General features: G+C 36.3%; 1 protein-coding gene and 1 non-coding gene across 2 annotated transcripts in view; one reads left to right on the top strand and one right to left on the bottom strand.

The window, feature by feature from the left end:
- LOC128863656 (T-complex protein 1 subunit eta) overlaps positions 1–25,199 on the bottom strand; it is a 76,551-nt gene that overhangs the window by 47,820 nt on the left and 3,532 nt on the right. The window lies entirely within an intron of this gene.
- On the top strand, positions 1,124–1,260 carry LOC128856140 (U4atac minor spliceosomal RNA). The gene has a single exon (XR_008453806.1). It is a non-coding gene; the product is annotated as a U4atac minor spliceosomal RNA (small nuclear RNA).

The raw sequence follows: 25,199 nt of genomic DNA, 5'->3' as shown, positions 1-25,199 counted from the left end.
GAGTGAAGAGCTAAGGCTAAGGGAGGTTTGCTGGCACCAAACTATGGGGCTACGCCAGGAGAAACCCATATTGGGAGGGTGCAAACAAAAGAGGCTTAAAAGACTTGTAACCCTACGCAAGGATGAACTGGGCATTCTCAAAGGCCACAGCAAACTACTCTTGTTGTTTCTGCAATCAATCACAGGAGACTCCAGTATACCTTCTTATGGCATGTAGCGCGAAAAAGCTTGAGACATCTCTCCAACCCAGCTTTAACCTGAATTTAATACGGGAACTGGGTCTAAATGAGGTACTGTGACGAGCAGAGGGCACAAAAGACCAAAAGAGGTCGAAGTGTAAACCTCGAAGAAATCTATCTATCTATTTAACTGAGTGCATTCTGTGATGACTGGTATTCCAAAGGTTTGGAGTTCAAACTTAACTTCGAACATTCGAAGTATTCAAATGATAGAAAGTTTTTGTTACCATCAGCCACCCTGCGGCAAGAAATGGCAACCTTTTATCTATCTTGTTTCGAAGGTGTTATTTGAGTAATAAGGATGTCAAGGGTTAAAGTTCTGATTGCAACGAAATTTTTTACGAACAGCACGCATTGGAGGTGGAGCTTGGGGTCCATGTTTGTTGGCGTCACTATTATTTTAATATTTATGTATTAAATGAAATTTTGCAAATATTTTATACTTTATACCTTCATAATGAAGTTTATAATTATTTAATCTTTTAGTTGAAACTGCGAAACATGTTTTTTAAACTTCAAATTATATAGTTGGATTTTCAAATATTACCTTTTAAACTGCTTTAAAATTTTTTCTTATTTAATCCCAAAAATCGGTTTAATATTCTATAACAACTTCATTAATATCCCTTTAGAAAACCCACCCTTTAGCTGATTCATTTCAATTGCATCCTTTATCCTTTTATAATTTCAGCAAAGTTGCAAAAGTGGAAAAACTACAATAGTTTTTGCAATAAAATTGCATTTTTTTTTAAATTGATGCGTTCAACTTTCACGATCTCCTCGCAAACCTTTTTCATCGCCACAGTCAAGTCAATGCCTGCCGCAGCAATTCTCAACAGTTTTGTAGCGGCGTAAGTATAAGCGTTGAATTGCTGCCACAATCGATCTTCCTTGTCGTGGGGAGCAGAATATCCAATGAACGTCTAGTGAGGGTATTTTTGCTGACACCATTACAAACATATTCCCCGTTCGACGTGTTCTGCACGCTGTGTAGTAGCGTTCGTTCGGAATTTTTGGAAATCCCTCTTACTTTATAGAGGGTTTAATGAATAAATTGCATTCAGTTAATCACGAAGGTGTGTGAGTATGTGTTAGTGTGAGTGCAGGCATGTTAATGCGATAAAAGCACGCGGTCGCTTGCACCAATCGAAAATTGCGTAGAAATAGAAAGTAATTGCGATGTGTGATGGCGCGGTCAGTTCAGTTAGTTTTTGAAACTGTTTACAGGCAGACATTTTGCATGTTTTACGATCTTTTATTATAGTTAATGTTAATGTTATGCAGCAGAGATTGTTACAAACATGCTTTTTGATTTAAATGAACACGTTGCAGTATTTGAATTTCAAATTTTGTTCTATTTTCTCCCAACTCGGGGGTCGTTTGTTTGTGTCTGAGCGTTTCTAATTTTTTTGTTTTTCTTTTTTTCAAAAGTGAAGGCAGACAGCGCACACAAGTAAGAATGACACACGATACAGAGGGTGTGCTTGTAGTGGCTGATTGTGGATTTGCAACGTGCAACGTGACTTTAATTAAAACCAATTTGCATTGCGCAACATTCGTTTTTTATTGTAGACGGCAAAAACAAAAACTAAAAATTAAGTAAAATTGATGACAAACAAAACAAAAAAATTTCAGACAATTAGACGCGGCAGGGATAGAGATAATTTAGATTGCATATGTAATAATTATGTATGTGTGTACGAATGCCTGTGTGACGAAAGCGTAAACAAAATTCGCAAATTGTGTTCGGTTTTTGGTACATGCCTTTTGCCCACCCAGCATAACCAATGGCACATTTTTATACGCAATGTTGCCAGATTCTCAATTGTAAATTGCAGTTTGTTTTTTGATTATTTCACAGTACAAATTATAATTTTTCTAAAATTTCACATTTGAACGAATATATTAAAATATCTTTTAATATGAATATTAGTTCAAGATGCGCTAACTACATTAATTTGGTAGTCTAGAATTAACTTATGACAGATATTGAACTAAATTTTTAAGACAAAGAGGCGATGGATGTGCAGCGTTTCATCTTTTGAAACAAATGTTGGGTTGGCAACTAAGTAATTGCGGTTTCCCTCATAGATGGCTTCAGTTAAATTTTTAGGTTTGCAGACGTAATGCAAACGTAAAACACATTTTTTATTTGATAGTTGGCCATTCAGGTGTCAATCAGTAAAAAAAAGTGTTTTGCTCGGTTGCGTAGTTTTCGTTTGGCGCTCTGGTCGTCCAGTTGCAGTTGATGATGCCCTAATGAAAGCAATAATCGATGCGGATCGTCACAGTACAACACGTGAGATTTTAGAGAAGCTTCATGTGTCACAATACATTCCCTTAAAACAACTTGGCTATGTTCAAAAACTCTATACATGGGTTCCTCACGAACTGAAAGAAACGCATTTCATGCAACGCATTAGCAGCTGCGATTTCCTAAACATCCATTTTTAAAACGACTGATAACTGGCGATGAAAAATGGGTTGTTTACAACAATATCAAGCGGAAAAGATCGTGGAGCAGGCCAGGTGAACCAACTCAAACAACATCAAAAGCCGATATTCAACAAAAGAAGGTTTTGTTATCAGTTTGGTCTACTTTGAACTCTTACCATCCAACCGAACGATCAATTCTGATGTCTACATTGAACAACTAACGAAATTAAACAATGCAATTGAAGAAAAGCGGCCCGAATTGATAAATCGAAAAACTATCAGCGCATCAGCTGGTATTATGGCAAAACCTATGAAAGTAGTTGAAGCCGTGGTTTTGTTGAACCGCCACGTAGGAGTGCTCGATTTTTTTTATGGAGAAATGCACAGAACCGCCAATAAAGAAATTGTCAAAAATCAACGCTATTTTTGAGCTACTTCAAACTTTAATTTCATTACTAAAATTGAATGGCCTATAAAATTGCATACTCGAAATTTTTCTAAAGATACAGATTAAAATGTTTGGAATTTTTATAAAAAATATAATTTGTAGGTTTGCAGTTTGAAACTTTATGCTGTATAGTTTTTGTTGCTGCGTAAACTATATTTTTATAAATAATTGTTAAGAAAATTATGAAAAATAATAAAAATAAAAAAATTTTTGGGAATGCAGTTTTGTAGTCCATTCAAATGTGTACAATTTTAAAGTGACTTTTTGTTAAAAATTTCGAAATAAATAAAAAAAAAAATAATAAACATTTTTTTCCAAATAAATAAAACTTTTTTTTTAAAGTTTCGAATTTTTCGAAGTTAAAAAAATTTTTTTTAAAGTTTCCAATTTTTTTTTTTTTTTCGAAATTTTTAACAAAAAGCCACTTTAAAATTGTACAAATTTGAATGGACTACAAAACTGCATACTTAACATTTTTGTTAAAATTCCGACAAATTTGTTGAGTTTATTTAAATTTTATACAAATTTCAGTTTTATGATTATATACAGTTGTGAACATGAAAACAGCAGTACCCTTAAAAAATTATTTTGTAGTCATTAATTTTTTTCCTATAAATGATACAAACAATACCAAATATCTACGAAGGGTTGAAGGATTTCAGATATGTAGAGCTTATTTGAATAATTCTGGCAACTACGTAAATAACGGTTCTTTATTGGCGTCGTTACTTTTTTAAGTTCAACATTGAAATAGCAGTGCCTTCAGTTTTTTAAAGTTATATTCCTTATTTTTATATTGTATTTTGCACAGATTTAGACAAAAGTACGTTTTTTGTTAGTTATTTATATATTTTTTTTAATTTGGTGTCATGCATATATTTCTTTGTTAGTTTATAACGGAAAGTTCTTGTTGTTGTAGCAGCATAAACATTTCCCATACAAATATGGGGAAAGCTGCTTAAGGGTTACATGGGTTTCGTTGGTTCTAAAAATCGATTTATTTTTTTTTGGCTTATTAATTTCTACAACATATCAGGAATATTAACCTAAATTTTCAAGTCGATCCGAATAATAAATTCGGAGATACAGCTTTTGGAATGTGTGCGCTCCAAGCCACTTTTATTGTTACTCAAAACTTTAAACGCGTTTTTTCTCGGAACCGTGTTTTCAAAGTCGGTTGTCAAATGTTCTCGAAAACTACTCAACCGTCTTGATAAAATTTTACACAGGTGCTCGAAATACAGTTTACTCGTGCTTGAACGAAGGATTTTGTTTTTTTTTTCCAATTACAACTATTAAAAAAAACAAAATGTTAAGCAAATTTGACCGAAATTTTCATTTTTTTGGAAAAATGTCTGCCAAAATTCCAATTTTTACTTTTTTTTCTTTCCTTCGTTCAAGCACGAGTTTATGGTCTTAACTAAAAGACTTATTTTTGTTTTTTCATTTTTGATGGGCCTGACAGGAGTTATGCTGACAACGCGGACGCACCTTTTTTTCGAGGGGTCACCGGAAATGACGTCACAATGGAGGAGTTTTAACTTTTTTTTATAATAATAATAGCATGGATATGTTTCTCATATTATGGCGCAGGCCCCATACACACATACAAGTGATGGCATAAAGGACAATAGGAATTGGCAATAAGTAGATTCTATCCGCACACGAGTGGGAAAGCTACGGATTGATTTCGCGCAAATAAAATTGAGTTTATGGAAGCTCAGTCCCCCGTCCTCAATCTTATAGAAAATCTGTGGAGGGACTTAAAAAGAGCTGTACACAATGGCAAGCCAGGTAACATTCAAAAACTTTGGGAAATTGTTAAAGATGCGTGACTGAAGACTCCGAAGCCGCGATGTGAGCAATTGGTGGACTCAATGCCCCGCCGTTGTGCTGCCGTAATGAAGAATTGGGAAATTCAGCTAAATATTAGCTACTAGTAAACCCGACCCCCTTCGCTGGGCACACTAAAATAAAATAGATATGGTTTAGAACAGAAAATATATGATTTTCATATTATTTATTTCTTTATTCTTTATTCAAGCGCTTTGGCATAAACAATATTTTTTGTTTTTCTATATGTTTTTGAGTAAATATAAAATATAAATTGAAAATCAGGAAAAAAGAAGATTGTTTTTAAATTTCAAACCAACGCATATGAATAAACAATCGTCTTTTTTCTTGATCATCCATGAATTTTTCGTTTCAATTTATATGTTTTATTAAGCATTGGAGCTTTTTTAACCATTATCCAAAAAAATTCACAAACAATTTTTGACACATTGTAACTCACACTGTCAATTTGACAGTTCAGTTCCGCCCCAAGCGTTAAAAAAGTAAGCGACATTATGGCTGGTTCAAAAGAACGCTGTACCCGTTGCCAGTGCTCCGAATTACAACCAAACTTTACGAAATCCATTTTCAATACTTACTTCACAAACTCACTTTAATAATGAATGCATGCATTGAATTTAAATACATACCAATGCATTGGAAAATTTCTGAAATTAAAATGATCCCAAAGCCAGGGAAAAATCCCAACGAAGTCACATCTTACCGCCCAATAGCATTACTCCCAGCCATCGGAAAGCTATTTGAAAAACTATTTTCCAAACGATTAAAGGATATAATTTCTAATAAACAATTAATACCATCTCACCAATTTGGATTTCGAGAAAAACATTCAACGATAGATCAGATACATCGTATAGTACACATCATAGAAGAGGCCATAGAAAACAATCAAGTGTGTTCAGCAATATTCCTTGATATCGCACAGGCGTTTGATAAAGTGTGGCACGAAGGTCTAATCCGTAAGATCAGAGCGATGCTCCCATATCAATATACTTTGCTATTGGAATCATATCTCACAGACAGATATTTTAGAGTGAAACAAAGACAAGCATACTCAAACATTAAAAAAATTGAAGCTGGTGTACCACAAGGCAGCATTCTTGGGCCAGTACTGTATTTGCTCTATACTGCAGATCTACCTGTTTCAAATACAAGTAAGATAGCCACTTTTGCTGATGACACGTGTATCTTAGCCTATGGAAATAACGCAAGTGAATCAACTAGAAAGTTACAGGCATCGATAGACGAAGTTGTCGCATGGACTGAAAACTGGAGAATCAAATTAAATGAAAGCAAGTCTGTTCACGTAGACTTTACAAACAAGAAAATAGCCTATAACCCAGTGAAAATATCATCTGCTACTGTTCCATATAGTAATACAGCAAAATACTTAGGTATGACTTTGGATGCAAAGCTCAAATGGAAAGAACATGTCAAAATTAAAGCAACTGAAATCAACTTAAAAATTAAAAAAATGAAATGGTTAATTGGCAGAAAGTCTACATTGTCAATACAGAATAAATTATTAATATACAACCAAGTAGTTAAGCCGGTATGGACATACGGCATTCAATTATGGGGATGTACCACTAAATCAAACATTGAAGCTGTACAACGCCTGCAGAATAAGATTCTCAGAGACATGGTCAACGCACCTTGGTATGTGCGAAATCACGACCTGCACAAGGATCTGTCGGTGAAAAAAGTCGCTGATATAATCCAAATTCTTGCAAGTAACCATGAAACCAGGCTGAAAGAGCACATAAACCCGGAGGCCGCAGAGCTTACCAAAACAGTCTGCACAAGAAGACTTCGAAGAACTAAGCCACGAGATTTAGTCGCCAACGCTGTATAATTGTTTGTAAAATATTTATAATTAACTTCAATAATTTAAATTTCAATGTTAAGGATAGAATAATGTTACTTGTTAGCTTATGCTAGGCGTAATACCAAGAAATGTATACCAATTTTATAACGTTTCAATAAAAAAAAAAAAAAAAAAAAAAAAAAAAAAAATACTTACTTAACAATGTGTGTAAGTTTGGTTTAATTCGGTGCAAAGACACGGCGGGTCCACGTTTTGGCATATATTTCGAGACCTTAGTCATCAATAGGTATGAAAATTACCCCGTATTAAAGCACTTATCAACAGCTTTCATTTGATACCCATATTGTACATACACAACCAAAGGTTACCCGGGCCCACGTTTTGACCTATATCTCGAGACCCCAGTCACGGAGCGGCGTGAAAAATACTCTGTACTAAAGCATTCACCAACAGCTTTCATTTGATACCCATATTGTACATACACGTCCGAAGGTTACCCGGGTCCACGTTTTGACCTATATCTCGAGCCCTATTTCCAAAATAAAATATAATCCATGTTACTCGTGGATGATGTAGCTTTCGAATGGTGAAAGAATTTTTAAAATCGGTCCAGTAGTTTTTGAGCCTATTCATTACAACCAAACAAACAAACAAACAAACAAAGTTTTCCTCTTTATAATATTAGTATAGACAACTATGTATCTGCAAACTTTGTCAATGCAGATTTTTCTTTAATTTTTTATAAACTTGGCCGGAATGTTTTGTCTTTCGTTATAGAATCTATTTAAATAGGTGCTTAGTTGAAGAATATAATACATATATCAAAGTAGAGTCGAATGGGGTAAGATAGGTCATTTTTTTTTGGAGAGCTCTTGCAACGGTGTTTTTGCATTGATTTTGAAAAATAAGCAAGATTTTGGAAGGTTATTTATCTGCTAACATTTTGGTTATACTGACTTATGTTTGGCTAAATATTTTAGAAGCTGCATTCAATAAGACAAAGGGTCTTTTTTTCGATATTTTCAAAATCGGGGGGCACGATAGGTCACTATATGTGAGGGGAAAAGAACAATGTACATGGCTTGGAAATTAACGTTTTAACCTTTATTTATAGAGTATGAACACTGCACATGTTATAAAAGTTAGGAATTTTTCTTTAATTCATCACGCAAGCACGTAAAGTTTCGAACGGAATTTTAAATTGTTTAGAGGCTGATCGAACACTAGCGCGATCTCGGACTGACGCGACTGCGTTTTTTACGTCCTCTTCACTTCGTTTCGGCGTTTTTCGCACATAATTACGCACCATTTTGCTGCAAAAACAATTAAAATTTATTTTATTCCATTAAAAGTAGTGACCTATAATGCCCCCAGACGGCTGACCTATAGTGCCCCCATGTTTTATGTTAGTGTCGATATTTTTCTAAAAAACAAAAATATCAAAAAACTAACACATTATTCGTGTTCAGCATTATTTTCTACGTAAAATAAAACTCACCTGAAAAATATTTACATACATTAAATGCACTGCACCGTAGAATAAAAAAAATGCTATGTCGGAGAAAAGCTCACAAAAAACTAAACGACGCCAGAACTAGGATAACTAATCAATGGTGACGGCCGAAATGACAGTCGCGAACGTTGTTCCCCACCACGTATTCAATTCACATAAGACGAGTGACCTCTGCAAAAACAGTGCAACGAAAACTCCACCTACCTATTGTGCCCCCATACCTATCTTACCCCATTCTACTCTAATAATAAAAACTTTCTGATCACATCGTAGATTGAAACTTTTTTTAAAAAATCTAAAATTTTTTTGGTACTGCTATTTTCGTGTCCTCAACTATATATTTTTATAAAAATAAATAGTAAAATCTTTGCAATATCCCGAACTGCTATTACATTCTCGTCTTCAAGATTTCTCAAAAAACTTACATTGAAAATTACGAGCGTACGAGAATTGTGGCAACCTTAAAAGAAACAACAATAAAAAGCCAGCACAAAGTCACATTTGCCTTTCTACTCTTCGCGGGTATAGATGCAACAATTTTTGCAAATATTGCGAACATTTTCTTGCATGAGATTTTTTTGTTACGTCCTTGCACATATTGGAACACTTTGCAGTCCTTGCACCTTGCAAGACATACAAAATCCCCCTATTGTAAACGCCACTGTACATAAATATGAAACCAATGCAGGCAATTTGTTTATGTACGTAAATCGCATAAACAACATTTCAAATTAGAAGTTTTTGCATTCCCATAATTTACTCCGCAGTTGATGGCTTATCGCGTTCTTCACGCTTGTTGCTTTGGCGCTTGGGGCCCAAGCAATAAATATTGATTAAAACTTGATTTCGAATAACAAGTATATACATAAATATACTGTACATGCATATGTATGTATGTAGCTATGTATGAATGAATGAATGTGTGGCCGTATGTGTGTATAATATAATATTGCCAAGAAGTCACGTTTCACTTGACATCAAAAATTTTAGTGCAGATAATTGAACAACAAAGTTGATATTTTAAAAAAGCCATAAGCATGGCATGGGCAATAAAATTCTAAATTACAAGATATTAATGCTAAGTTAGTTTCAAGGTTACAAGTTGTAAATGGACGAGGTGAAAAATAATTAATCAGTCGAAGTTTGGTTGCTACTGCTTGCCCTAATCACAAATAATTTGTACGATTTCTTCTCATATGCAGCCTATTGCAGCCCATAAGCATACCACAATTTTTTTTGTATAAAAATATAGTTTACACTACAACAAAAATCATATACGCGAAGTTTCAAACTTTCAAACAAAATTTTTCAAAAATTTCAACTTTTAAAACAACGTTTTTTTCGAAATTTTTTTTGGGTATGCAGTATGCATTTTAGCATAGTAATGTACAAGTTTCTAATGGTTGTAAAATATATTTGATTTTTGGCATGTCTTCTCTTTGTTAATATTCCAAATCCCGCAGAATTCTTTTTTCAATAGTTCCGAGTCAGTGTTAAATTTGAAGAATTACCAACTTGCGTCGTTAATTGCTTTATCGGGCATTACAACTATGAGGGCGAAATATTTCTTTCTCTACCTTCTAACCCTGCTAAAGGCAAATCCGTCTGCGAAATTGCCAAAATATTAAAAATCGGTGAAAGGTCAGTGGAAAAAATAATAAAAATAAAATAAATAATATAATTGGCTCATACACTGCTGTTAGATGTTTGGCCGAGCTCCTCCTATTTGTGACGAGCATCTGGATGTATGATTTTTTAGCTATTATCTTTTTGAACAGTTGGTTTAAACAGCTGACGCACGTTTCGTGTTTTGTTTCACTGTCAAACATCTTCAGTTTGGTCTATAATTTAACGATGAATCGTTTTACAAACGAACAACGCTCGCAAATCATTGAATTTTATTTTAAAAATGCGTATTCTGTTAAGAAAGTTTATCGCGCCCTTCTTCCATTTTATGGTGAGTTTAATCGACCCACTGACGCGGCTATTCGAGCTATTGGGACTACTTTTAGAACCAAATTTACATTATTGGACATCAAACCACCAACACGCTTACGTAGAGTGCGAACTGAAGAAAATATCGCAGCTGTATCGGTCAGTGTTAATGGTGACCATCAATTATCGATTCGTCGCCGTTCGCAGCAATTGGGCCTCTGTTACTCAACCACGTGGAAAATTTTGCGAAAGTATTTAGGTGTGAAGCCTTTTAAAATTGAATTGAAGCCGAATGACCTACCTCAACGCAGAATTTTTGGTGAATGGGGTCTTGGAAAGTTGGCCGAAGATCCACTTTTTTATCGCAAAATTGTGTTCAGCGACGAAGCTCATTTTTGGATCAATGGGTACGTAAATAAGCAGAATTGTCGATTTTGGAGTGAAGATCAGCCACAAGAATTGCAAGAGCTACCAATGTATCCAGGAAAGGTCACAGTTTGGTGCGGTTTATGGGCTGGAGGTATCATTGGACCGTACTTCTTCAAAGATGCTGCGAATCGTAACGTAACTGTGAATGGTGAGCGCCACCGTGAAATGATATCCAATTTTTTTTGCCCAAAATGCAAGAGCTTGACTTGCATGACATGTGGTTTCAGCAAGACGGTGCCACATGCAACACAGCACGCGTAACAATGGACTTGTTGAGAGGCGAGTTCGGTGAATATTTTATTTCACGTTCGGCACCTGTCAATTGCCCACCCAGATAGTGCGATATAACGCCTTCAGATTATTCTTTGTGGGGCTATGTTAAAGCTCATGTCTATTCAGACAAGCCTGCTTCAATTCACGCATTGGAAGACAACATTAAAGCATTTATATGTGAGATACCGGCCGAAGTATTGGAAAGAGTATGCCAAAATTGGTCTAAGCCAATGGCCATGGACCATTTGAAGCGCAGTCGCGGTCAACATTTGCATGAAGTAATCTTCAAACATTAGATTATATGGACTGTACTATCGATTTAAATAAAAATGTCATGCAATCATCCTATAGTTCCATAAACGCCTGCGGACCTACAGTTTTAAGCCGACTCTGAACGGCAAATGGTTTTTATGAGAAGCTCTTTAAAGGCAGAAATACTCTCGGAGGCCCACGAAACTGGCTATTTCGACAGGTTGAGTCCAGAGGGAGAGGGGTGTTAGATGAGTGGGTTTGATGGGGCATGTGAAAAGGTGGTTAGTGTCGTGCGGAGTGCCTTCACATTCCCATGGTAGCCGGTTCAAAGTTACTGGAGTGACTCGGGTTTTTGCCAACCAAGGGCTGCCGCCCAGTAAACTAGCCCTGTCTAGTGTACCGTACCCCACCTCCAGAAAAAACTTGTTAATGCACGGATATTGGAACCTACTCACTCTCGAATGGTAGTCACACACAAAATAGTATACAAAGGCTAAACAATAAATAGAAAGCAGTAGGACAGAGTACTACCTCGGAAGTCAAACAACGAACAAATATCTTACAATTTATTCTTCTTCCGGTCCGGTCCAATCCCTAATGGAGCATAGGACATCAACACATTGAGGTGTAAATCCTACTCTCTGGCTTCTAGAAGCGCTTACGGGCGTAGCGCGGGTGTACTGCGAGAGCAGGACAGCTGTGTGTAGTAAAATGAGTTGTAGCTGAAAAGAGAGGTGCATGGTCGCTGTTGAACGCAACAGCGAGGCTAGCCTTAGCTCACAGGGCGAAAAAACGGTAGTTGGAGGCGGATGAAGACCAGCTTTCTTTTTTTCCTATTCTGAGCTTCATTAATGTAGTTCAAGTCGAGGTTAGGATAGGTACTAAGTGCTACACCAGGATTTTTGCGGCTCAACGGTGGCGTTTCAAACCGTAGAAGAGGATTACTGGCAAAACAAGGCTGTCTGGAGTCTATAAGGACAGATTGCAAGCGTCCTGCTTTACTCAGATTTTTCGCGTCAACGAAACTTCAAACATCTTACAATTTACTTTGGTTGTATTTTTTAGTTGATGGTAGCTGTTGAAGGTTTTGGGTTCTTAACAACTAAAAACATACATACAAACTTATTTAATAAATTAAAATTTCGAAAATTGCTGTTTGTATCTACTTTAACTCAATATGCCATTTCTGAATCAAGTCGTTTCTTATTTTGTTCAACATTGGCTCATTTTTGCGCCATACTCTTATGCATATGAAAATACAAGGTGAAGTCCAAAATAAAAAAAGACTGGCGTCATAAAAATGTTTTTGATGGCGCCATCTTTTTAATGAGTTACAGCGTTGGAAGTTACATCCCTAGCAGACTTCCAGTCAAAGCTTGGTGACTTTCGGTTCAATGGAAGCGAAGTTATTGCGTCTAAAGTGTCAGTATGTTTGTGTCTTCGGCATCGGTATATCAAATTTTGTTTTTAAATCATCGCCCAAAATCAGTAATCACCGAAACTCCATCGAAATTGTTCGTAAATTTATCAAAAATGAACCGAAATCATCGTTGAAACTCATAGAATCGGAGTTTAATATCTCCAAAACATCGATTTTTCGCATTTTAACTGATCATTTAGGCTTACGAAAGGTCTGTGCACGTTTCATTCCACACAAGTCAATTGAGGACCAAAAATTGCTCAGAATTCAACATTCAAAAGACCTCATTGAAGATGCGAGAAAAGACGAGAACTTTCTTTACAACATTGTAATTCGTGATGAAATGTGGTGTTTCCAACCTGAACCTGAAACTAAGCGCCAAAGTGCCGAATGGAAGGCCCCAAACGATGCAATTTTCTATCTGGTGTTTTGAAGCGTTTGGTGCATGACATTCGTCGAATTCGCCCCTGAATACCGTGAAGGAGGAAGATGACGATTATTGCATGATAATGCACCATCTCATCGATCCTGTGACTGAGTTTTGGATTAGAAATCGCATTTTAACCATCAATCACTCACCGTATTCGCCTGATATGGCTCTCTGTGACTTCTACCTATTCGAAAAATTGCATTTGACCATGAAAGGAAAACGTTTTGCGTCCGTAGGGGCCATCCAGAAGACTTGTACAGACATCCTGAAGGACATTCCGGTCAATGAACTGAAACTCTCTTTCGAAAAGCTTTAAGATCGCGCAAAACAGTGTGTCAAGGCCAGAGAGGACTATTTTTAATAAATAAACTCGAAGTTGTCAGAACAAAGCTCCTGTCGTTCCTATTTTAGCTCAGTCTTGTTTATTTTGGGCTTCACCTTGTATAGGGTGGGCCATGTAAAATTTGCTTTTTGAATCGGCAATAAAAAAAACTAATCAATATTTTTTCAAACTTTTTTTTTTATTTTAAAGATTGAACATTGTTATTTATGAATAAAAAATATTATCGCTTAAATGACTGTCACGACTGGCTTTACAGTAGGCCATTCGATCAACCTAATTTTTAAGCACATTTTCTATTGTTTGGGCTCCAATTTCATGAATGGCAACTTCGATTTCTTGTTTTAAAGCATCAATCGTCTCTGGATGGTTCGCATAGCATTTGTCCTTAACGGCTCCTCACAAAAAATAGTCCAACGGGCTTAAATCACAGCTCCGAGGTGGCCAATTGATATCGGAATTCAAAAACGGTAGCCAAAAGTTCGAGTGTAACTTTGGCTGTGTGACAAGTTGCACCGTCCTGTTGAAACCAAATGTCGTCCATGTCATCCTCTTCAATTTTTGGAAGCAAAAACTCGTTGAGCATGTTACGGTAACGCTCGCCATTTACTGTAACCGCGGAAGAAGAAGAAGACTCACCACTTTGGAAATAGGTTTTCAATATTTCCCAATTTTGTTCAAGCGCATAGCGTCCCATTTCGTAAATGTCAAACCTTTAAGTAAATTATGAACACATTTGACATGTCATTTGTGTTACCATTCTCAAAAAAAATAGGTGGTTCAAAAAGCAAACGCTATATGGCCCACCCTGTATGTATGCATGCCAATATACAGAGAAAACAATTAGTCTTATGTTCATATGTACAGTGTATTTTCTTCTGCCAACCATGTCACCAGAAAAGTAACACCCCAAGTTGCTACACTTTACTTATGCACTGTGCCCACATACGAACTTTCAAAGCAGATAAGCAGAATTGCACTGATAAACTCTCTGTATGTTTTTATGTACATTTAAAGTAGTTGCTTGCGCATGAAGTCATGTTATCATTTAGGGGCTTGAGCTGTTTTGTTGTATTTTTTAGCTTTATTTCTAATTATGACAACAACTGCAATAAACACAATTCTAGTATACATTTCCGCACAAAAAATGGTGTCAGGAGGCAAAAATTAAAAACAAAAAACACAAATTTGTTCACAAAGCAGTTTTTGCAAAGATGAATAGAGGTGGCGTTGTCAGCAGATTCTGATAACAAGGCAACATTTGTATAAATACACATACAAATGCAAATGCACAGCTATATTTAGATGAGCCAAAGGGTTTTAGCGACAATAAATTATCTGGATTGGAGCTGAGCGCAAAGGTACTTAACATCAACCGAAGCGTCGTTTGTGGGCCATGCCATTCAAAAGTCAAAACAATGCCGTTGCAAAACGTTGTGAGCCACATTATTTCCCTTCTCTTGCTTTAGCATCGATTCAGTAATTTGCAATCACCAAATATGTACGATCAGTCAGTCAACCTACTTTGACTTTGGCCACTTCAATAGTGCGACTGTACAAAGCAGAACTGCCGATTAACATATTGAATGCATAATTGAAAAACAGCAACAATGGTGAACTCAAGCGAAATCTGTGCCTGTAGGCAGACATGGAGATACTCAAATTATTGTAGGAATTATGAAAGTAACGGAAAATGAACGGACAGTCGAACGAAAGACATTTATTGCCAAAATAAAATAGGAATTATTTAGAAGAAAATAACAGTACGCCATGTGGCTGCAGTTTGGCAAACCAAATTTGGTCACAGCGGTTGACCGAGCGACAGCAAAGACCAACGGCAAAGAAAAATAATGTCATAAATAATGCAAATTTATGCTAAAAGTCAACACAAATGATGCACAAAGTGGGCGGAAGTCAGCAGCCTTTCGGTTGGACGCGACATACATAAAATAGTAACCAGCATTTGTGATCAACAAAAATAAATATATATATATATGGAGGACCTTTGATATAAAAAAGTATACAAACGTATGCATATGGACGTATACAGGGTGTATTTTTGCAGAATTCTATGATACTTGGCAACACTTTTCTAGTGACAGTAAAATTGACAGAAGACAGCTAATTTGCGTTCAATGCATTTTGCCATTTGTCCATAGATGCGAAACTCTCTCATTATGTATGAGAGGGGGGCCACATGAACTCTTTTCATGCAGCATTGCCAGTCCCTGTACAGCTGATAAACGAAATGGCGGGCAGCCAGAAATAAGACCCCAAAAATAACTGACGAAAAGCATTACTCATTTTATTAGAACTATCAAATTTGATTGAATGCGATAGGCTTTGCCATGCTATGTTATCGCAATTTTGGAAATGACGTCAAGTAAGCTGGTACATATTGTACCCGCGCTCTTGATTGTTTGATTTGTACGACGAAGAGCAAAGAAGAACGCCGAGGTACTGCGTAAATCCTTTTTTGCAAAGAAGGGAAATGTACAGTCTGGAAAACTAAAATTATCAAAGTTGGCGTCACGCATTGCTTCCCAGATGTTGGCAATACATGACTTCAAATATTTCATAACATTTCAAATTGTCCATTGAAAGTTGTCAACAATTTAGTGTCGAAAATTGAAGAAAGGTGCTGGCCCCGAGCCCGCCCTGCCCCCCCTTCTGCAGCCATCAAAGCCACGGTTAGCAAACGGGTTACTTCAACGCCCAAGCGAGCTTGGAAGGCTGATGGAGACCTACAGATGATGAAAACTGATGATACCTGTCATGTCCAGATTCTCCTGTCATTAAGCAGAAGGGATTGTAGACAGTTGGTTACACTGATGGCGGGCAACTTTCTATGGGCGATCCACTTTCAGTGCGTCTGCCCAGCCTTCGTTAGAATCAGGCTTGAAGTCTTTGGCACTGATGTGCTAAGAAGCGACCACCTTAGTGCTTGGACACCCCAAGATCTATACTCAGATTTCTTCGGAGGTCGGATAGATTAAAAGAAAATTAACAAGGGAACCCGAGTCTGCACTCGGACTTAATGTTGTCCAAGTACTTGCTAGTTGCCTCGATAAAAAAAAACAAAAAACCGTGCTGGTCCGACGCAAGTTTGTTTTGCTTCGCTTTACTTTTAAGGGCCAAATGGTTTTTGTTGTTTTTTTGAGCAGCATCAAGTGACATTCCTTGGTCGAATATAAATCCCGGTCGCTCCGATAACGTAGCACCGACTGTCGTGATAATGAAGGCTAAATGGTAGATATCAACGCTGTTTAGAAAAACCAAAAACAAAACACTTAAATATACAGAATCCGTTGAGTATTATAAATTTAATGATTTGAAACATTTTCCAATTTCTGTCTAAGAAAACGTATAAAATATTTTTCATTTAGAGTACTTTTGAGCCAAAAAGCATTTAATGATAAGAATCTTTTGATACGTCCGGTTCTTACTTATGGTGCTGAAATCTGGACACTGTTAATGATATAAACCAGCTATTCCTATTTAAAAGAACCATAATGAGACAAATCTACAGTTTTATTCAGCTTGAAAATGGCACGTACGCATCCGTTACAACAACGAAATTCAAAACCTTATCGGTGGTGAAAAAGTGAAACGTTTTATTAAAGCGCAGTGGATTAGATGGCTTGGCCACATCATAAGAATGCACAACGAAAGTATACAAAAAAGGGTGTTTACTTTGCGTTCAATTGGAGAAAGAAAGAGAGACCGACCAAGAAAGAGATGGCTTGATGACGTCGAAGTAGACTTAAAAGCGATAAGCGTAAATGGCGAAATGAGCCAAGAGAGAGAGACTGAATTGAAGGAGGATTGTTAATGAAGCTATGGCCCATCACAGACTGTGAAGCCAAGAGAGAGAGAGAAAGATTCCTTTTAGTATTTAAATTTAAAAAATCGCTCTTTTGTCAACTTTTTTGATCTGAATGATATATGTCTTTCGACTGAGAAGCGATGTATTTCGAATGTAAAACTAATGGTATCTAAGTTTTCGTGTGACGGCTGTTCCGACAATTTCGCTTTGTTGCCAAAGCTCAAAAACTGAGATCATAGGACGCTCTCAACAGAAATGTGAGAATTTCAAATCATATTACATTATCTTTGGGCATCAAAATTTGCGGACGTACAATCCCTGCTATTCGAAAAACAGTTCGATATAACCAAAATTATTTTTATGTCCCAATGACTAAAAAAAAAATGTTTTCCCATAAACTCAAACCATGGCAGCCGTCATGCTTTATTTTATTTACTGTTTCTATGCTGCTTACAAAAAAAGCACCCGCTACGTTGAGTTTGTAAATGCCAATAACTCCCCTCGCAAGACCGAAAAGTTGGCAAAGTTATAAACTAAAAAGTCAAAAGCGGCGTTTAAAAATATTGCGATTGCACTGTAAGATCGTGGCCAGGGCATGAAATATGCGCAGAGGCATGCTCTATATTAGAAAAGCTGTGGACGGACGCAAATGGCAGCTGTAAATTGCAAGCAACTGGCCAGCAGAACCGGTTCGTTCTGCTTGATTGCGTTGTACGTTGGAAAATAGTAACCGATTAAGTGGTGGGGTGCGCAAAACAGCCGGCAACAACACGAAAATCGTGATAATTAATAGGCTGCCTGTGGTCAAAGTTGGTTATAGTTTATTTTTTACTATCTTGCTAAAGTTGTTGATGACTTTTGTAACGCGCGCATAATTTGATTTGCAATGTTTGAAACCATTAAAAATTTTATGCGATAGCTGAACTATTTTTTGTTTCTATAAAATAGCAAATTACTGATTCAGTTTTAGACAGCATTTGTGAATCAATCTCAGCATATAAAAATACAATTAGTAAGCATAGCCCGTTAAAAAATACACGCTTAACAACTGAGTTGACAGACAGAAAAAAAATATAAAAAAAACGAAAAAACTTCAGCAAAACCGCTTCACAACATGCATACATTTTCGTTTGTTTACGTTGACTGTCTATGATGCAGTGCCGATCGATGGAAATAGACTTTTCGCCACTGGAAGAAGGCAATCAAAATCGATAAAATCAGCAATGAAAAGATCAAACATTGTCCAGGCAACCGGCAACTAACGGTGGCATCCGCGTGCTGCTGCTACGAGGAACTGTGACAGCCGGCTAATCAACGGCACACTAACGTAACGCGGCAAGGAAAATTGCCAATAATCAAGTTGCGCATGCGCACAAATTGCCACACCACAACGGCGAACAACAAGCAAATAGAAAAAGTAAAATTAATAATAATGGCGGAGTTGCACGATAACTGCAGGCGGATACAGCCGCAATGTACACACCGTCGAAGCACTTTGGTTGGACGAAACAGAGGCGATGCGGCGCTGCAATTCTGTGCAAATGTTGCAATTGTGAAAATTAAAGGCTATCTGATGATGATGTTGCGCCGCTATGTTTACGTTTCTACTGCGCATAGGCTAAGAAATTCAAATTTAGAAAGTTGCGAATAAATGATTTCAGCGCTACGACTGACAGCCCACGACAAGAGCGGTTAACACAATTGGCAATAAAATTTGAATAGGCGGCAGCAAAGAAGAGAAACGGTGGCTCGAATCACACACACACATGAACACCAACAAATTGTGGCAAGTATCTTGTTTTGAGCGAGTACAAGTCATGCCTACAATTTATGCTGATAAAGTGTAACATTTAAGATGCGCCAGAGATAAAAGTGCGGCACAAATGCAATGCGACGCCTAGAGGCAAACGACAAATTTGATTCGCCTATGACTGAAGCATTTTCACTTGGTGCAACTTTTAGCTCCAAATAGGACTAGAAAGAGTTTATTATTTAGTTACACAAAAACTTAGAAATCGTGGAGTGACTTTTCAATCAATCGGTTTATAGGTTAGGTCAGTATAGCCGAACTTAGACTTAGAACTTAGAATAACTTAACGCCCAAGTAGCAGTGAAATACGGTTTTGATGTCATAGATCAGTGATTAAGTAAAAAAGCCGACAGATCCAGCAGTGATTTTCAATCAAATGTTTCAGGTTAGACGTACGTTTCCTCATTAAATTTGGAAATCAATAGAGTAGGTTTTGAAATGTCTCCACTTCATTCCCTACAGTATCTGCAGTAATGTTGTTGCTGTTGTAGCAGTTTACTAAACCTTGCCAGTACGGAGTAGTCACCGATCGTCATCGTCTAACTCATCCAGCGGCATCGTGCTAGTCTGACAGTTTGGGCCCAGAGCGAGAGGCGTGTTAGGCGAGTAATATAGGTTTGAGAGGGCATGCGAATAGGTGGTTAATATCGTGCGGTGTGCCTTCACATGATGGACATATATTGAGTATGTCGTGGTCGATTCTGAATAAGTAAGAGTTTAACCTACTACAATATCCAGAACGCAATTGGTGCAAAGTTATGCGGATCTCACGAGGTAGCTGAAGCTCTTCATCTGCTGTGGATGGCGGTTGGACTCCGATTATGGCATTCGGGAATCGGGAGTTTAGGAAGGTGGTAAGAGACTTCCGAGGGCTGTTAGTAGTTGTAGTTGCGTTTTGTCCTGGATCTCGTCCGGGTAGTTGAAGCGATTCTCTCCATGGCCGCATGGAATGACTTGGGTTTTTCCTGATCAAGGGCTGCCGCTCTAGTAAACTAGTCATCATTGGCCATGACCTGTGTTCAGTAGTAACAGTGACGAGACTCGAAAAATCAGACTTGCCCTTTCCTAATGGAATCGCTGCTCTCTCCTTATCAGATTCGGGGTCAGTTAAAGTTTACTCTTTTTAGCCTGGCACCATACGTTGCCTATAACCCGATTGGAACATTTTCCAACAAATTATAACTATCAACGTTGCCGATAGTGTGTGGTCCTTTATACAATACAAGAGGAAATTCCTCATTTGGTGCTTGCAGATAGGCGCTGCAGCTGTGGCGCTCTCGAAATGACGAATTTGGTTGTATTTTTTGGATATAAAACTGTGTTCAAAACTAACTATTTCTTGGAATTAAAAGTTTTAATGCTTTAATAAAATTAAAGTGCATTCTACAAGAAAAACCGTATAACCAAAGCTCAAACTTTGTACAAAACTCACAAAACTGTAGCAAATTAAAAAAAATAAAAAATAAAAAACTATATCAAAATTTTTAACTTTTTAATCAGAAATTAGAGATAAGTTCCAACTTTCTATTTAAGTACAATAAAGTGCAACTGATTACATCGTCCCGACGGTAACATTCAACAGGAATTTTTCCACTCTCTTTTCATCTCAGTAGGAATGCAGTAAGGGACTTCGATGGATTGCGATGTTGCAGCAGGACTTAGAATTAAAAAATCTGTACGTCTTTCTAACGCCTGCAGTGCTTTCCAGCCGGAAGTATTGACAATTGGGGAAGCTTTTAGGTTACTCATCGCAGATTTTTAAGGACAAAATCGCTATTCTTTCGGATAGCCACCTTGAGTTTTAACGATAAACTTATTTGAATCTCGGTCTCGGGACATCGGAACATTAAAGGTAACGAAAAATCAGATGAACTGGCAAGTGGGGGATCTGCCATGAACAACGTTTTTGAAGAAACGGTATTCACAGCACTGAGTGCAATCAAGAATGCAATTTCCTTAAAATATCTACAAATCGTGGAATGCAGATGGAGAGACCAGACAATATGCAAAGTTGGTAGAATGTTATGGCCCACCTACAACCACAAACAAACAACATTGCTGACATTTATGAAACAAAGGGATACCTGCAGGCTCACGGCAGTGATAACTGGCTTCAGGTCTATCGGGGAACAAGTAGCCAAAATGGGCATCCCTCACAACACACAGTCACAGTTGTAAACAACCAGAGAAAAAGGAAACGATTTTCCATTTCCTCTGTGATTGTCCTGGTCTATGGAAGAAAAGAATATTAATCCTAGGCAAACGATGCCCTGTTGCGAATTTTCTTCCATATAAAGCACATGCTCGGAAATCTTTTATGTGGAAAAAGAAGCCTAAGACCTCAGCTAAAAATCAACCACAATTTTGAGCCACTTGAAACATCTCACTCTAATATTGGATGGACTATAAAACTGCATACCCAGAATAAAATGCAATGCATACCCAAATGCAGAAATGCAATTTCCAGAATGAAATGTTGGAAAATTTGATGTATTGCTTTTTTTGTGTTTATATTTTTATAGTTTCATAACTAAAACCTCTAAACTTTGTACAAAACTCACACAAACTAACAATTAAAAGCTAATAATTAAAAAAAAAATGTGTACAAAGTTTGAAACTGTGGTTTATATGGGTTTTATTGCAGTAGGAACTATACTTTTATAAAAAAAAAATTGTGGTATGTGTATAATTTTGCAATTGGGAGCATATGAGAAGAAATCGTAAGGGTACGAATTAATAAGAAATATTGAGAAAAAGACGTTTTGCAAGGAATTTTACCAGAATCTCAATCATATAATAATCCCATTATTTTATATGCAGCAACGTAATAAACAACAACTACATATGTATATACCAACATATGCTCATGCAGCGACTTATGCAAATTTTCTGCTGAATGAAAATCGAAAAACAAAAAACAGACAATCTGATATTGCGATGGAAACACTCAAACAGTTTTCACTTCGCTACAGTTAAGCGGTTTCTTTGCATTTACAATAAAATAATACCAACTACCATCATGTAACTAACTTGACGTTGTCAGCAACAACTGTACGAGGCATTTGAACCATATTAATGCCACAGAAAACGCGCCACATTCACATTTGCTGACATTTGTAGTTGGCTGTCTGTGCCTTTTGCCACTCGCTGCAGTTGGACATGCAAGAAAACACGAGTTATGGCACTGTAATGGAAATAAATCACTTAAAGTTCGCTATCGCAAACGACATGCCACCAACGGGGCTCCACGCCATCTCGCCAATGCCTTTCTTCGATTGCTGGCAATGTTGCTCCGTAACGGTTAAATTTACTTTTGTTTTGTGTTGGCGTTGAGCGTCCGCGCCGAAGAGGCAGAAATCGTTTGCAAGCAACAATAAGAAATACAAAATATAAAAGATATGCGTGGATGAATAAAAGGAAATGATACAACTGTGCAAGTAAAATTTGTGTATTTTGAAATTAAAAAAGTAATAGCAAACGCTTAGTAATGGTCTACATGTCTGTATTTCTAAACTCAGAGGAAGCACAACTGATTGTGGATGTATAAAAATATTGGGGGGTCGAGAGATTTTTGAGGAAACATTTGTGCTTCAAACATCAGAATTATTTAAATTCATTATTTTTAAAGAAAACACTTATTTCCCTTCCTAAAGCAGCATGGCAACAACAGCGGAGAGACGCTGAGTCACTTGAACGGTCCAAAATTTTTGTTGCAAATGCCCTTAAGCTCAAAAAATCCACAGAACAACGTGGTGGCGAAAAGAAAACGACTTGCACTACTGATAATTTAAAGGTGACTATTACCGAGAGAGATCCTTTTAAGTCATCATAAGGAAGATAGCAAAAAATATTTAAAAAAAAATTAAGTAATATAAAAAATAAGAATATGAAAAAAAAATAAAATAAAAAAAGATAATTAAAAAAAAATATGGAAAAAAGCAATAATTAAAAAAGAAAAAAATTTTAAAAAATTATATTAAAATAATAACAAAAACATTAAAATAAAAACAAAACAAAAATGAAAAAAAAAACTTAAAATATATATATAAAACATATTACAAACAAAAAATAAAATTAGGATATAAAATAATAATCAAATAAAACTATGAAAAAAATAAAAATATTAGTAATAAAAAAAAATAATTTTAAAAAATTTAAAAAAAATAAAATTAAAATAAAATGAAAAATAAAAAAAAGTAATTAAAAAAGAAAAAATTATTAAAAAAAACCACAAATAATAATAAAAAAAAAAAAATTATATTGTAATATATAAAAAAATATAAGTTAAAAAAACTTTTTTAAATAAAATTAAAATAAAATAAAAAATTAAAAAGAAAGAATTATTAAAAAAACAATAATAATAAAAAAATAATATATAATAAAAAAATAATAATATAATATAAATAAAAAAATTAATAATAAAAAAATATTGTATTATATACAATATATAATAACAAAATTTTAATATATACATATATGAATATATTTTTTTATTATTATTATTATTTTTATTTCAAATTATTTAATATTTTTTTAATAGTTTTTTTTTTATTTTTTATATTTTTTACTACCTTCCTTGTTTAGTAGAAGTATAAGTAGAATAATACATTAAAGATTACCAATTTAATCATGCGGGTTTAACACCTACAGATTTATATTTTTCCAGTTACTTATACGAAACAACTGGCAACAATTCTTACATCACTGCAAGAACTGTACGGCATCGATTGTACATCATAAGCCTACCAAGCGGACTAGCTCGTAAGGTTCCCTTGCTGACACAAGCAAATTTATGGAAGAGGAAAAGTTTTGCTCAAGAGCACAAAACATGGTGTGGACCAGAGGGTATGGAAAAATGGTATAACACACTTTGGAGCCATGAAACAAAAATAGACAAATTTATTTGGAAATGATGCTGCGCGACATGTCAGACGTCCTAAATCACGAGAGTTCTCACCGCGGTTAAAAAAAAAACATTTGGTGATGCTTTTCTGGGTATGGAGTAGGAACCTATTCACCTCATAAGCAAATAAAATGGATAAATTTATTTACAAGGACATACTTCAAGAAGTGGTGCTACAATTTGATGAAGAAAATATGCCACTTCGGTGGCTTTTTATGCAAGATAATGACCCAAAAAACTACTCAATGTTAGTGCGTGCATGGTTTTAACAAAATAATGTTAAAGTTATGGATTGGTCAATCCAGTTACCTGACCTAAACCCCATTGAAAACCTTTGGGGCCATTTAAAGAAGAGAATGGAGAAGGAATCATTAAAAAAAAATTACCGATTTATGGCAGAAAATCAAAGAACTATGGTATGCCACTCCCACAGAAACCTACCGTCGGATTATCAATTCTATGCCAAATCGAATATACAAATTTGGCTATTCGGCTATTTGTCTGATTAAAAGCAGCTTTAGAAATTCTTTAAAGTACGCACCCATTACATCTCTGGGTACCAGATGCATATTTTCTACATATACAATTTTTTTTTAATTCTTTTTCTCTCGATAATATGCCAAACTGGATAAAAAGACAAAGCGAATGCATCTGGTGGTGAACGAGGACAAAACGAAATACCTCCTGTCTTCAAACAAACAGTCGGCGCACTCGCTGAGGTTCCTATATAAGGAACCAGCATTAACACCGATAACAATGCCATCCTTGAAATCCAACGTAGAATCTCTCTTGGCAAATCTCTAAGTAGGCAAATGAGTAGTAAAGTCCTCTCTCGACGAACAAAACAAACCTCTACAAGGCTCTCATCATGCCCGTCTTAACGTATGGCGCAGAAGCGTGGACGATGACAACATCCGATGAAGCGTCGCTTGGATTGTTTGAGAGAAAGATTTTGCTGAAATTTTTGGACCTTTGCACGTTAGCACATAGACGATGGAACGATGAGCTATATGAACTGTACGACGACATAGACATAACGCAGAGAATAAAGATCCAGCGGCTACGTTGCTGGGGTATGTCGTCCGGATGGATACAAACGCTCCGGCTCTGAAAGTATTCAATGCGGAACCAGCTGGTGGTAGCAGAGGAAGGGAAAGGTCTTCTCTGAGATGATCTTTCATGATCAGGTGGATGTGGCTTCACTTGGTGTGTCCAAATGGCACCGGTTAGCACGAGAAAGAAACGTCTGGCGCGTTTTGTTAA

Source organism: Anastrepha ludens, chromosome 2 (assembly GCF_028408465.1).
Source record: "Anastrepha ludens isolate Willacy chromosome 2, idAnaLude1.1, whole genome shotgun sequence".
In the NCBI taxonomy this organism is placed as follows: domain Eukaryota; kingdom Metazoa; phylum Arthropoda; class Insecta; order Diptera; family Tephritidae; genus Anastrepha; species Anastrepha ludens.
The sequence above is the reverse complement of the archived record's forward strand: the minus strand, read 5'-3'. Positions and strand labels throughout refer to the sequence as shown.